Raw genomic sequence first — 13,508 nt, 5'->3', positions numbered from 1 at the left:
CGATATACCACAGCATCAGCCGCAAAAAGTCTCAGTGAACTTCCGATGTCATCCACAAGGTCATTTATGTATATTGTGAACAGCAACGGTCCTACGACACTCTCCTGCGGCGCACCTGAAATCACTCCTACTTCGGAAGACTTCTCTCCAGTGAGAATGACATGCTGCGTTCTGTTATCTAGGTACTCTTCAATCCAATCACACAATTGGTCTGATAGTCCATATGATCTTACTTTGTTCATTAAACGACTGTGGGGAACTGTATCGAACGCCTTGCGGAAGTCAAGAAACACGGCATCTACCTGGGAACCCGTGTCTATGGCCCTCTGAGTCTCGTGCACGAATAGCGCGAGCTGTGTGTCAGACGACCGTCTTTTTCGAAACCCATGCTGATTCCTACAGAGTAGATTTCTAGTCTCCAGAAAAGTCATTATACTCGAACATAATACGTGTTACAAAATTTCAGGTGGGGAACGTCCAGCAGTTCTACATGATTGCATTCACATCGAAACAACGTTGGAATGGTCCTTTCATTGTATACACAACGCACAAAAATATCACTTTTGAAACCCCGTGACTGTCTAGTAACGCGTCGAGTATGTTCAAAATATGGTCCAAAGGTATCTACATCTTCCTCTGTTGCAACGTTATCTTCTGGCTCGGCGACCATTGAAACATTAACATATGCGAAAAACTGGTCATAGCTCATAATTTCATGTGAGGTGTTAGATGTTAATGACATCACGTTGGCACCAAAATTCACCTCAGTTCCACCCAACGCAATATTCGACGTGGCTCATGATGGGATGGTCGTCAGAATTCATTTCTTTATCAACATTTGACACCACCTATTGACGCCTCTGTGTTGGAGATCAGAACTGCGAAGCTCAGCGTTGAATTCAAACGGTTTTTCTTGCGGGTGGCCGAGGAAAATATTTCAGACACAGCGTCCCTCAAAATCGACACGAAAAGCCCTCAGGAGGCCGCATAATGTGCCTTACGGGAACCACAGCTTCACTTGGGACGTTGATTCCCACGCATTTCGCGGTCGAAAACAAAAGTTCGCAGTGCGTCGAGCAGCGGGACGACGTTCTTGACAATGTTGGACACTGCTGACACCCTCGGATAATCGAATGCCTCTACAGACATAGCGGGGCTCTGATCTGACCCATCTGGAATGTAGTCATACCGCGATTTGGGCTTTGGTATGCAAGGTGGAACCATTCGACCAAATCTGAACGTGATCCGAAGCAACAAAAGGTGTTTATGCTTTTTCAGCTCTGATGTTTCGTGCACTCCTGTGTCATTTCCATGGAGTGGTGTAACCTTGACAGGTACGTGAATAAAACGGCAAAGGGTCCCCTCTAAGAATCCCCAATTTGCCAGTGCCCTCAGGGTCACTCACACACCTTTGTTGAGCACGTTAGAAAGGTACCTGTCAGTTATTTCGCTGAGTCGTGTATTGCGGCGGCTATAGCGGCTACTGGCAGGCAACGTCGATTAGTTGTAGAATTTTGGAACACGTATTATGCTCGACTATAATGACTTTTCTGGAGACTAGAAATCTACTCTGTAGGAATCAGCAAGGGTTTCGAAAATTGAAACCCAGCTCGTGCTATTCGTCCGCGGGACCATAGACACGGGTTCCCAGGTAGTTGCCGTGTTTCTTGACTTCCGTAAGGCGTATGATACAGTTCCGCACAGTCGTTTAATGAACAAAGTAAGAGCATATGGACCATCAGACCAGTTGTGTGATTGGATTGAAGAGTTCCTAGATAACAGAACGCAGCATGTCATTCTCAATGAAGAGAAGATCCTTTATCATTTAGCTACAATATAGCAGGTGAGCAACTGGAAGCAGTTAATTCCATACATTATCAGGGAGTAGGCATTATGAGTGATTTAAAATGGAATGACCACATGATATGAATCTTCGGTAAAGCAGATGCCAGACTGAGATTCATTGGAAGAATCCTAAGAAAATGCAGTCCGAAAACAAAGGAAGTAGGTTGCAGTACACTTGTACGCCGACTGCTTGAATACTGCTCACCGGTGTGAGATACGTACCAGATATGGTTGATAGAAGAGATAGAGAAGACCCAACAGAGAGCAGCGCGCTACATTACATGATCATTTAGTAATCGCGAAAGCGTTACGGAGATGATGTATAAACTCCAGTGGAAGACTCTGCATGAGAGACGCTCACTAGCTCCGTATGGGCTTTTGTTGAAGTTTTGAGAACATACCTTCACCGAGGAGTCAAGCAGTATACCTCGCGAAGAGACCATGAGGATAAAATCAGAGAGATTAGAGCCCACACAGAGGCATACCGAAAATCTTTCTTTCCACGAACAATACGAGACTGGAATAGAAGGGAGAACCGATAGAGGTACTCAAGGTACCCTCCGCCACACGCCGTCAGGAGTAGATGTAGATGTAGAATCTCCCCTAAGGGTTTTTAAATGGGTTGTGAGCTATACGTTGTGCGGATCCTGTTCGTCGGTGAACTTGTAACGTGTCTTTAACCTGGTGGTGTGCATTAAAAAATTTTCGGCAAGTCTTGGCCTTTGTTACTGTATTAAGGGATGAAATAAATTCCTAGTATGAGCACACAACCATAATAACTTTTACGAACAGTTCCGATTAGAAAGTGTAAGGCTTCTCTTTTATAAATTACGTTCATCCGTGTTTCATGCCACTTGCCAGCTTCTGGGTCAAACTGTAAGAGCTCAGAATGATTCGGATGTTTAATACATGCTTTACTCATTTTCCCATGTGGAATATTCTATATGGACGACTATGAATGGCTCTGAGCACTATGGGACTCAACTGCTGTGGTCATCAGTCCCCTAGAACTTAGAACTACTTAAACCTAACTAACCTAAGGACATCACACACAGCCATGCCCGAGGCAGGATTCGAACCTGCGACCGTAGCAGTCGCACGGTTCCGGACTGCGCGCCTAGAACCGCGAGACTACCGCGGCCGGCCTGGACGACTATGAGACCGGGTTTTTGCTAGAGGCAGTGTGTACATCCGCCACTCGGGCACTAGTATTGCGCGAACTTGCGAACTTGCTTCCGTCTTAGTTGCATGTAGTGCGCTGTATGATCTACATTGTACATAAAGTATTTGATCAAAACTGTATTGACACATACTAATACACATTAATGTAGGGTGTTCCTACTGGTTGAAACACTTATTGTATTTACTCTATTTAGAAAGCAAAGGTTATATCACAAACATACCCATTAAATACAATGCGCTTATCCTTAGCCTGGGGGATGTTTCCAGAATGAAATTTTCACTGTGCAGTGGAATGTGCGTTGATGCGAGACTAGCTGTCAGATTAAAAATGTGTGCAGGACCGAGACTCGAACTTGGGACCTTCGCCTTTCAAGAGCAAGTGCAGTTTTAATTTGTCAGAGATTGCCCACATTGCGCCCGTCGCTTCTCTTCTAGACCGCGGCTGCGTGGTAGGGGATCTGTACCTGATAGGATTCAGGTTCTTTAGAAAAGAATATGACGAGCCCAGTAGACACAACATATGCTTTAATATCCACCTGTAGTTGTCCAGATACTATAGATCAGGTAGTTCATCCACAATATAGATCACACAGTGCGTCATATGCGACAAAGATAGGAGCTTTTCCACGCGTGCGCACTGATCATGCGGGAGGAGGTATGTTAAATACCGAGTATCTTAAAGCAGCCCTGCATTTTGCTGCCAGTTCATGGGAAATTGCTATCCATGGCCTGCAGGATGATAGAGGCAACAAAATGCGGGCCTGATACGGGGCAAGAGGTACATTACGTTAGGTATTTCGCGCCTAACATTGTCACGGCGTGGGTGCCACCAACACTTGGCAGTGCCCGATACTGACTGTGACATTGTGGATGATTGCAGCATGCAGTGCCTCGTATGGGCAGCAATGTATTGTGCGACGGAACCTCCGCCGGCCGAAGTGGCCGTGCGGTTAAAGGCGCTGCAGTCTGGAACCGCAAGACCGCTACGGTCGCAGGTTCGAATCCTGCCTCGGGCATGGATATTTGTGATGTCCTTAGGTTAGTTAGGTTTAACTAGTTCTAAGTTCTAGGGGACTAATGACCTCAGAAGTTGAGTCCCATAGTGCTCAGAGCCATTTGAACCATTTTTTGAACGGAACCTCCAACCCGCAGCCTGTTTGTAACTGAATAACCGATACACACACGCAAAGTGATCCGTTAAAAACGCTCCCCATTGTTTAACTAAATAGACCAGGCATTGCAAATAGCTCCTTGCTACTCCTTATGTTACAGAACGACTGCATAAAGAACGTTATTTAAAGAACTTCGGCGACCTGCAGACGCCCTTATATATATGACTGAACAACGTAAAAGATGCGATATGTTATAATCTTTCAAAAATGTCAGACAAGCTATCACACCACTTAGCACAGCGCCAGCGATGCATGTGTAACTTCCAGTTTTTTGTAATTTAATACTGCTACACACCTTTCTTGAGGCAGAAAATCTTTCCTAAATGTTTAAATAATTTGATCAAGCGATACGGAACTGTCAAAAAAATCTCTCTTACTTGGATTGTTTTAAATTTTCCATTGTTTTACTGCAGGTTGCATCCGCTATTACGTCATAGGGGTGGGGGGGGGGGAGGATATCTTTGAGCAGCCATGTTTGATCAAGACATGATATACTTGGACATCTTGCATGTCATATTGCGTAATAAATTACAGCTATAAAGATCCTAAATAAACAGAAGTTCCAGGGTAATACATTTATCGTAATTGATTGATAAATTTTGTCCTAAACAATCACCGTTATCAGCCTTCCAACTATTGGCGTAACATACCGCCTTACCTGGATAAGAAATTTTCTGACAAGCTATCTAAATAAACACCCTTACCAACCAATGGGTTCAAATGGCTCTGAGCACTATGGGACTTAACATCTGAGGTCATCAGTCCCCTAGAACTTAGAACTACTTAAACCTAACTAACATAAAGACATCACACACATCCACGCCCGAGGCAGGATTCGAACCAGCGACCGTAGCGGTCTCGCAATTCCAGACTGTGGCGCCTAGAACCGCTCGGCCACACCGGCCGGCCCCAACCAATGGGGTAACTGCTCGTCCTAGTTGGGTCATAAATTATAGTGATAAGGATGAAACATTTGGTGATACTTTGCATGCTGAATAAACACGCTTCCCAGCGATTAGGACAACATCCAACAATTGTACGTAAGGCAGTTGACCCAGAAGGTGACGGAGGCTGAGAGAGTATCATAAAACAGGGAAGGGCATGGGAAGGGCGAGATTCTCATAAATCATTCTGGACCGTCTTGATGCAGATATAGGTGGGGTGAAAGCTGTGCTGAAGCTCTCTTAACACCATATTAACTACACGTACTGAATGGTTTATGTCACACTATATCTAGTCATTAGTTTGTCAAAAAGTTCACTAACTTACTAGATATTAATCGGATATATTGAAGTACTCTTCTGTTGACCTCAAAGCTTGTATCCATATTGTGCTGACTGAGATGAATGCTTGGGCAGGAGAGTACAGTGTTTGTTTTTATGGGTGATTGCAGATGTCTGACAAAGGATGGTACTGCTGCCACATACATGGCATCTGGGAAATAATTTGATGTTAAAAGTTTGGTATTGCGAGTGTAGCTTTATTGCTATATTGCATCACCAAAAATTAGTGTGCGTTGTCAATAAATGAAACTGGAAACATAAATGTAAAAATTCAACAAAGGCAACAACTTTTGCAACATCCTGAACAACTACGGAAAGAATGCATACTTTTCCGCTGAGAACATCTTGCACAACTTCCTGTACAGATATATTCAGTTCTTGTGGCATGCGCAGTACCATGGGAGTGCTTTGAGGCTTTAGCTCCAGAGTCGTGATGAGAGATTTACTATGAAGGTTTCTCAAAGGTGCTACACTGTTTTAGCGATTTGCGATCTGTGCTACTTGGCATGATACAACACTTCCCACATGGAGGCAACCCACACTGAAGATGGAAAATTTTTGCTTGAGTAGCACAATGCACTGCAGTTCACAGAAGATTATATAATTTTAGCTGACATGTTACCTGGTTATGATTCACTCTCGGAACTTTTCTCAAAAAAACTGTGTTGTATCAGGCCAATGAGCAGGGGGCAGGCGAGATTGTTCGGAAGCTCTAACCAATCGGAACGGAGTAATTCTCACTACAGAAGAATACCTATAGCAGGGTAATAATCGGATAAAAGTACTGAGGGGAGTCAGGCCTGCCAATTGAGAAACAGTTAAACAAAGAACACGAACAGTTGTGTCCTCCGAAAAATCCATCACCAGTCTCGCCTGTTATTTTTGTCTGGAATACATACATAAAAGATAAATCAAGTAATTGGTAAGGAGGCAAAGTGGTTGTTCTTATTAAAACTCGACAAATATTATTGATACAAGTAATATTTAGCCGTCAAAATGTACAGGGCCATCTAGCATATATCTGATGAGCTAGAGCTACCTTGAATGAGAGACAAGAAAACAAGGAAATGACAAATAAACACACCTCCACCATTTACTTCAGTGACCGTAGTTGAGCACCCCACAAACCACTACTTCAGTGGCATTACGTTTACCACCTATACAGGTTCTGGAAGTATCGATGCATAAAAATGATCTTTGGCTCTACCGTGAATATTGTCTTTCATTATATAGGTATTTACAAATAAATTATCTTTCTCTTATTGCTTATAATTACACCATCAATTAAACGGAAAAAACTAGAGAGAGAAAAAATAACAAAAAAATTTTGGCTTTTTCTTACCGCCAGTGCTATGAAGAGAACTCACAAGCTGTGATGCCCTAACTTCTAACAGACTTCTTGAGAGGTCCTCATTTTGCCGAACAAAAATGGGGACTTTCTCATCTAAATAGGCACGTACTGGAAGTTTGTGGTACGATGAAGCACCTAATTGCATAAAAATTAATTCTTTAATGTTTCTCCAATTTTACAGGAGCAGCAGTAAGTACTCACTAAACTTATTAAGTTAACCACTGGCATTCACAGTGTCACGTAGGAGTTCTGGCGGAAATAACCTAATTGCCGTCATTACGCATTACAATCACTATGTTATTAACTTAATATAATCTTAATCGGAGTTTGGGTGAAACCTGTTGCATGATAAAAACTGACAGGCACATTGAGAGCGATTTCAGAGAGTTGTTTACTATGCCAGTTAATTGGTAAGGGAAATAACTCCTAAATTGGTCGCGATGTACAATAAAACTAAATAAAATTCGAACTCCACACTGTTGAATCTGTTGTGGATTGGCAGGAGAGCCAACCCAGGATTATGGAGGAAGCCGAAAGGCACGCGTTTTAGCTCACGCAGGCTGGCGTGAGGTCTGGAACAGGACAAGGAATTTAGTCTAGAAAAAAAAAAGGAGGTAACTGGTGGAATACTTAACTTTAATCCATTAATGTTGAACGTAGCTCTTGTCTGTACATTCGTTACAATATCAATAGCAACTGATAATGGCGCCTTGATAGGTCGTAGCAAATGACGTAGCTGAAGGCTGTGCTAAACTATCGTCTCGGCAAATGAGAGCGTATTTTGTCAATGAACCATCGCTAGCCAAGTCGGTTGTACACTGGGGCGAGTGCTAGGAAGTCTCTCTAGACCTGCCGTGTGGCGGCGCTCGGTCTGCAATCACTGATAGTGGCGACACGCGGGTCCGACGTATACTAACGGACCGCGGCCGATTTAAAGGCTACCACCTAGCAAGTGTGGTGTCTGGCGGTGACACCACAGAATCTCCTACCGTAACGGTGCACTGTGGTACCTACTCTTCAGACCCACTGATATCCGATACATGTATAATCCTCCTTAAACGGGTTACATGTTTGAGACTCCATGGCATCCATTAGAGTTATCTAAGTGTTTGGTTTTACACTGAAGAGGTAAAGAAACTGATACAGCTGCCTAATATCGTGTAGGGACACGCGAGCAAGCAGAAGTGCCACAACACGACGTGGCATGGACTCGACTAATGCCTAAAGTAGCGCTGGAGGGAACGTACACGATGAATCCTGAAGGGCTGTCCATAAATCCGCAAGAGTAAGACGGTGTGGAAATCTCTTCTGCACAGCACGTTGCAGGGCATCCCACAAATGCTCAATAATGTTCAGCGGAAGTGTTTAAAGTCAGAAGAATGATCCAGGAGCCACTCTGTAGCAATTTCGCACGTGTGGGGTGTCGCTGTAATTGCCCAAGTCCGTCGGAATGTACAATGGACATGAATGGACGCAGGTGACGAGACAGGATGCTTACGTACGTGTGTCCTATCGGAGTCGTATCTAGACGTATCAGGGGTTCCATATCAAACCATATCAAGCCCCATACCATTACAGAGGCTCCACCACATTCAAAAGTCCCCTGCTAACATGCATAGTCATTCATCAGGTTGTCTCCATGCATAAGGCTGTCTCCATACCCGTAAATGTCAATCCGCTCGATACGATATGAAACGAAACTCGTCCGGTCAGGCAACATGTTTCCAGTCTACAATGTCGGTGTTGGCGGGCCCAGGCGAGGCGTAAACCTTTGTGTCGAGCAGTCATCGAGGGTACACGAGTGGGCCTTCGGCTCCGGAAGCCCATATCGATGATGTTTCGCTGAATGGTTCGCACGCTTACACTTGTTGATGACCCACTATTGAAATCCGCAGCGATTTGCGGAAGGATTGCCCTTCTGTCACGTTGAACGATTCTCCTCAGTCGTCGTTGGTCCCGTTCTTGCAGGATCTTTTCCCGGCTGCAGCGATGTCCCAGATTTGATAATTATCGGATTCCTGATATTCATGGTGCACTCGTGAAATGGTCGTATGGGAAAGTCCCAAATTCATCGTTACGTCGGGTATGCTGTGTCCCATCGCTCTTGCACCGACTGTAACACCGCGTTCAAACTCACTTATTTCTTCATAACCTGCCATTGTAGCAGCACTAACCGCTCTAACAATTGCACCATACACTTGTTGTTTTCTATATGCGTTGCCGACCTCATCGCCATATTCTGCCTGTTCACTTATCTCTGTATTTGAATGCACATGCCTATATCGGTTTCTCTGGCGTTCCGGTGTAATTCAAATGGGAAATTAATTAACTCATAGTGTGAGTGTTTAAGCACTTTGGTGATGGTTTTTTACTCGAATATTGTCTCCAAAACCGCAACTCATAAAAGAAAATGCAATTCGCGTTGAACCTGTGGCTGTAGCGTATACCATCTTACGAGTTTCGTACAGCAAGATTATTGCCCATGACCGCCACAGAATTCTCACAGCAGGGAGCGTGAACTGTTTTTTAGCCTGCACGATGACTCGCTTTAAATGCGACCATGCGAGTATAGTTTACCGGAGCCAGTAGGGCATAACGCTGAACACGAAACTCACTCCCTGGCATTGAGGTAAGTGAATGCCGAACTGGTGCACTCGTGATGGTCTACGAGTGCTATGTTCTGCCCACCTGTGCTCAAGCCCACAACAGACCGCAGCCCGTTCAGAAAGTTTACAGTTTGCTGCGGTTGGTGTGGTGGTTTGTTGAACGGCGAGGTACAGCTATCGCGAATTTGAATAAAAACACGCTATGCAGGCGAATTACGAACCAATTCAATTATCTGCGTCTGACCGGTCAGACCTGAAATCGGTGAAGCGCACGAGTAGCGCCCACATATTCGCGGGGCAACGGTTCGGAGCACACCACGCAGACTGTCGCTGGCATCCGAAATGATCTGAATTTCTGCACATTTTGTTATTTTCTGATGCGCAAGGTGATACACAAAAATTACGGAATGAACAGTCTCTCTTGCTTGTTTTTGTGCATTAGTATATACAAAATTCACCTGTTTCTGAAGTGTTTCTCTCAGAGATATGTGCCATTACGAAACCATAATTTGTAACATACCAATCCTTCCAGAACTCGCTTTGTTCTCCGAGCAAGTTTTTCCTAACATTTGCTGGGAGGCGAGATTCGTTGAATAACGTGGATATCCAGAGTCTTTAAGAGATTGATCTCTGTGGTTCTGTCCCCATTCTTGAACTAGGATACCACTATGACTTCATTTAACTGATTTACCGCTTTATCTTTTTCCATCACTAATTGACAATTTCTAGAAATATGTGCTTTGTCTCTCCGCATGCGTCTCGAAACTGCTCTGCATCAAAATTATCAGTTCTAGGAACCATTGCAGACTGGCAATGGTAAGAAAAGCATTTCTGAAGAAGAGAAATTTGTTGACATCGAAAACAGATGTGATGGTCAAGAAGAACTTTCTGAAGCTATTTGCCTGGAGGGTAGCCATGTATAGAAGTGAAACATGGAGCCGGCCAAGGTGGCCGAGCGGTTCTAGGCGCTACAGTCTGGAACCGCGCGACCGCTATGGTCGCAGGTTTGAATCCTGCCTCGGGCGTGAATGTGTGTGATGTCCTTAGGTTATTTAGGTTTAATTAGTTCTAAGTTATAGGAGACTGATGACCTTAGAAGTTAAGCCCCATAGTGCTCAGAGCCATTTGAACCATTTTTTGGAAACATGGACGATAAACAGTTTAGACAAAAAGAGAATAGAAGCTTTCAATTTGTGGTGCTACAGATGAATGTTGAAGATTACATGGATCGATCACGTAATAAATGACGAGATCCTGAATAGAAATCAGGCCTTCAGTTGTGAGACAACTTGACCAAAAGATGGGGTTGGTTGACATGACATATTCTGAGACGTAAAGGGATCACAGATTTTGTACTGGAGGGAAGTGTGGGGGGAAGAATCGTAGAGGGAGACGAATAGATGAATACAGCAAGTAGATTCAGAAGGGTGTAGGTTGCAGCAGTTATTCGGAGATGAAGAGGCTCGTACAGGATAGAGTAGCAAACCAGTCATCAGACTGAATACCACAACAAGAAATATCTACACCGCTTGTTGAAGGAGAAAGTAATCAGCCACAGATTTTTAAAAGCTTTATCCTGATGTCTCTATGAGTTTTTGGCTATTATGTCCACCGTAAAACGTCTGCAGTTGTTTAATTACAGTGTCATATTCGTGAGCAGCATGATTTTTATAAGAATATTTGTGTAATTAGGACCACTTTATGTGCCAAGTGTATCACTTGAATAATGCGATATATATGCTAAACCGTCTGCAACTAGATAAAAAGTAAGGTGAGTGTGTTATAAGCACCACAATGGTCCTCATTTCTGTTTCAGCCTCAGACACGTGCTTTACATATAAAGGCTTTGTTAGCAATGGAAAAATTGTTCACTGTGTGCAACTGTTACCCATTTTCAAAAAGAAAAATGAAATTGATTGGTTTAACGAATTAATTAATGAAAGAATGCTTTATCTAAAATAGTTAACTCATTCCTTAAGGATTACAAGACATGTTGCTCAGAGAGGCGGTTTATTTTCTCACGGAGTAACCGACTGTACAATTTTGAAGTATCATTATATGTATGTTGTGCTATGTGCTGCAGCAAAAGGAAAAAAAAACTTATCTGACTGCTTTTCAAAAGTGCCGGTGGATAATGTGAAGCAGCAGTAGACAAGTTTAGTTAGTTGGTCTTACTCGATCGTTCATTTATTTATGAGCATTAAAACGTTTTCCTGCATTTTACTTGAAACTGAATGTATTGTCCTCTGTGATAAAACGGTCGAACAGAAATTAATACTGCGAATAGCGTGTCTCAGTGCGCTCATTTACATAAAGACAGAACTAACTGACATTCACTGTGTAGGAAATTAAATCAAAGCTGCTACTTAAAAACCACTACCAAAATCAAACTGTTTACTGCCAAAAAAATGGAAACAGTGAAATTACGTAGCAACATTATAATATACACACTGTTCACTGGCCCATTAAAAATCTGAATTACAGCGAAAATTCTTAGAATTTGTGCACTGGAAAAGTGAGATGAGAAACTAAAAAACCAAGAAAATACGAAAAGAATCTCATTTGAATAATTACGGCATAATCATCAGTAACAACACAGTATGAAGAATTCGCGCCAGCTAAAATATGCAAAAGTAAAACTAAACTAATGGCGTTCTAAAACAGCATTTTACTTGACATGAAAATACTAAGCCCTTCACTGTAATGACAATACTGTACCTTAAACTCTTATTTCACAACAACATAAAACTCACAAAAACAAAACGAAAACTTTACTTTCTTTACAAGAGTCTTACAAGGCAACGCTTTTACGATTATACAAATTGAGATGAATTAACCCGAAATGACCTGAGCTGAGCTGGGGAGGTGGACTGTTCTGTTGCAAGGATTGCTAACTTAATCAGTATGTGCTAGCAAAAATTATTACCGTAAAACGTATCCATAATGCAATTCTGTTCTCTCTGTTCAATAAATGCTGCGTCTGTAAGTCCTTCCATCAGTTTAATAACTCCTAACAACTTGTTTCAACAAAATCCTTCTCCAATATGCACTATTCTAAAAGTTGTGTGTTATGTATGAGGCGGAACTATGGGCCTCATGGAAAAACGGTGACTCGGCTGAGTCACACAATTTGAATCTGCCTGACCACGAGGCGTGGCCATGAATTGCACGCGTTGATCACTTAGGCTGACGTGAGCATCAATGAACTATACCTGACGGGATGTATCTGGAACATCTTAGGTGATTAGAAAGTTAGCACACAGGAATACAATTAAATACTTAGCTTTAATTCAGCATCAGCGGTGAACGTCGATTTTGACTTTGTACAATAATATTTACAAGTGCAGTTTTAGACTGAACTGCGAATACTTGTCTACAATTCTGATTGCTTCACACGTATAGATCAATTGTCAATGCATAAACTGTATCTGGCACCTGGCTAGGTCGTAGCTATGCTAGCTAGCATCTCTGCAATTGAGATCTCTGGAGCTATAACAAGGGAACCATTCCTATTAAAGTCGGCTGTAGAACTGGGCAGTGCGCTAGCTTGTCTCTTTACGACAGCCGAGTGGCGGCGCTCGGTCTGCTAGCGTCGACAGTGCGACTATGTGTACTGACGGACCGCGGCCGATTTGCAGCCTACAACCTAGAAAGTGTGGTGCCTTGCGGTGACACCACATTATGCCAGCTTACTCCATGCCAAACACTCGTTTACTTTCCACTCTACAACTGAGTGGAAGATACACACGGTCAGAGGTATTACTGTCACTGTCGTAAGGCAACTATTTCACAGATGTCACAAGCGCCTCCTTCGCTCTCGTAACATGAAATTTCCACTCATCCTGAAGAAACTATTCACAAATAAATATTCAGTCCACCTGTATATGAAGGGCTTATTTCAGTAGTGGTGCAAGTCTACTTTTTAAAAAAAAAAAAAAAAAAAAAAAAAAAAACTACAGCTTCGTCCGGCTGCCAACAGAGAACACCTCAAAGCTGACGCATTAGAGAAAGGAAGCAGGAATTTTTTTCAATAGTGGTACAAGTCCGTGTGATTTTGTGCATTGCAGCG

The 13,508-nt window shown here is 43.0% G+C and overlaps 1 long non-coding RNA gene across 1 annotated transcript in view; it reads left to right on the top strand.

Moving 5' to 3' along the window:
- Positions 1-13,508, top strand: part of LOC126195376 (uncharacterized) — a 2,074,073-nt gene that overhangs the window by 2,010,446 nt on the left and 50,119 nt on the right. The window lies entirely within an intron of this gene.

Source organism: Schistocerca nitens, chromosome 7 (genome assembly GCF_023898315.1).
Source record: "Schistocerca nitens isolate TAMUIC-IGC-003100 chromosome 7, iqSchNite1.1, whole genome shotgun sequence".
NCBI lineage: Eukaryota > Metazoa > Arthropoda > Insecta > Orthoptera > Acrididae > Schistocerca > Schistocerca nitens.
The sequence above is the reverse complement of the archived record's forward strand: the minus strand, read 5'-3'. Positions and strand labels throughout refer to the sequence as shown.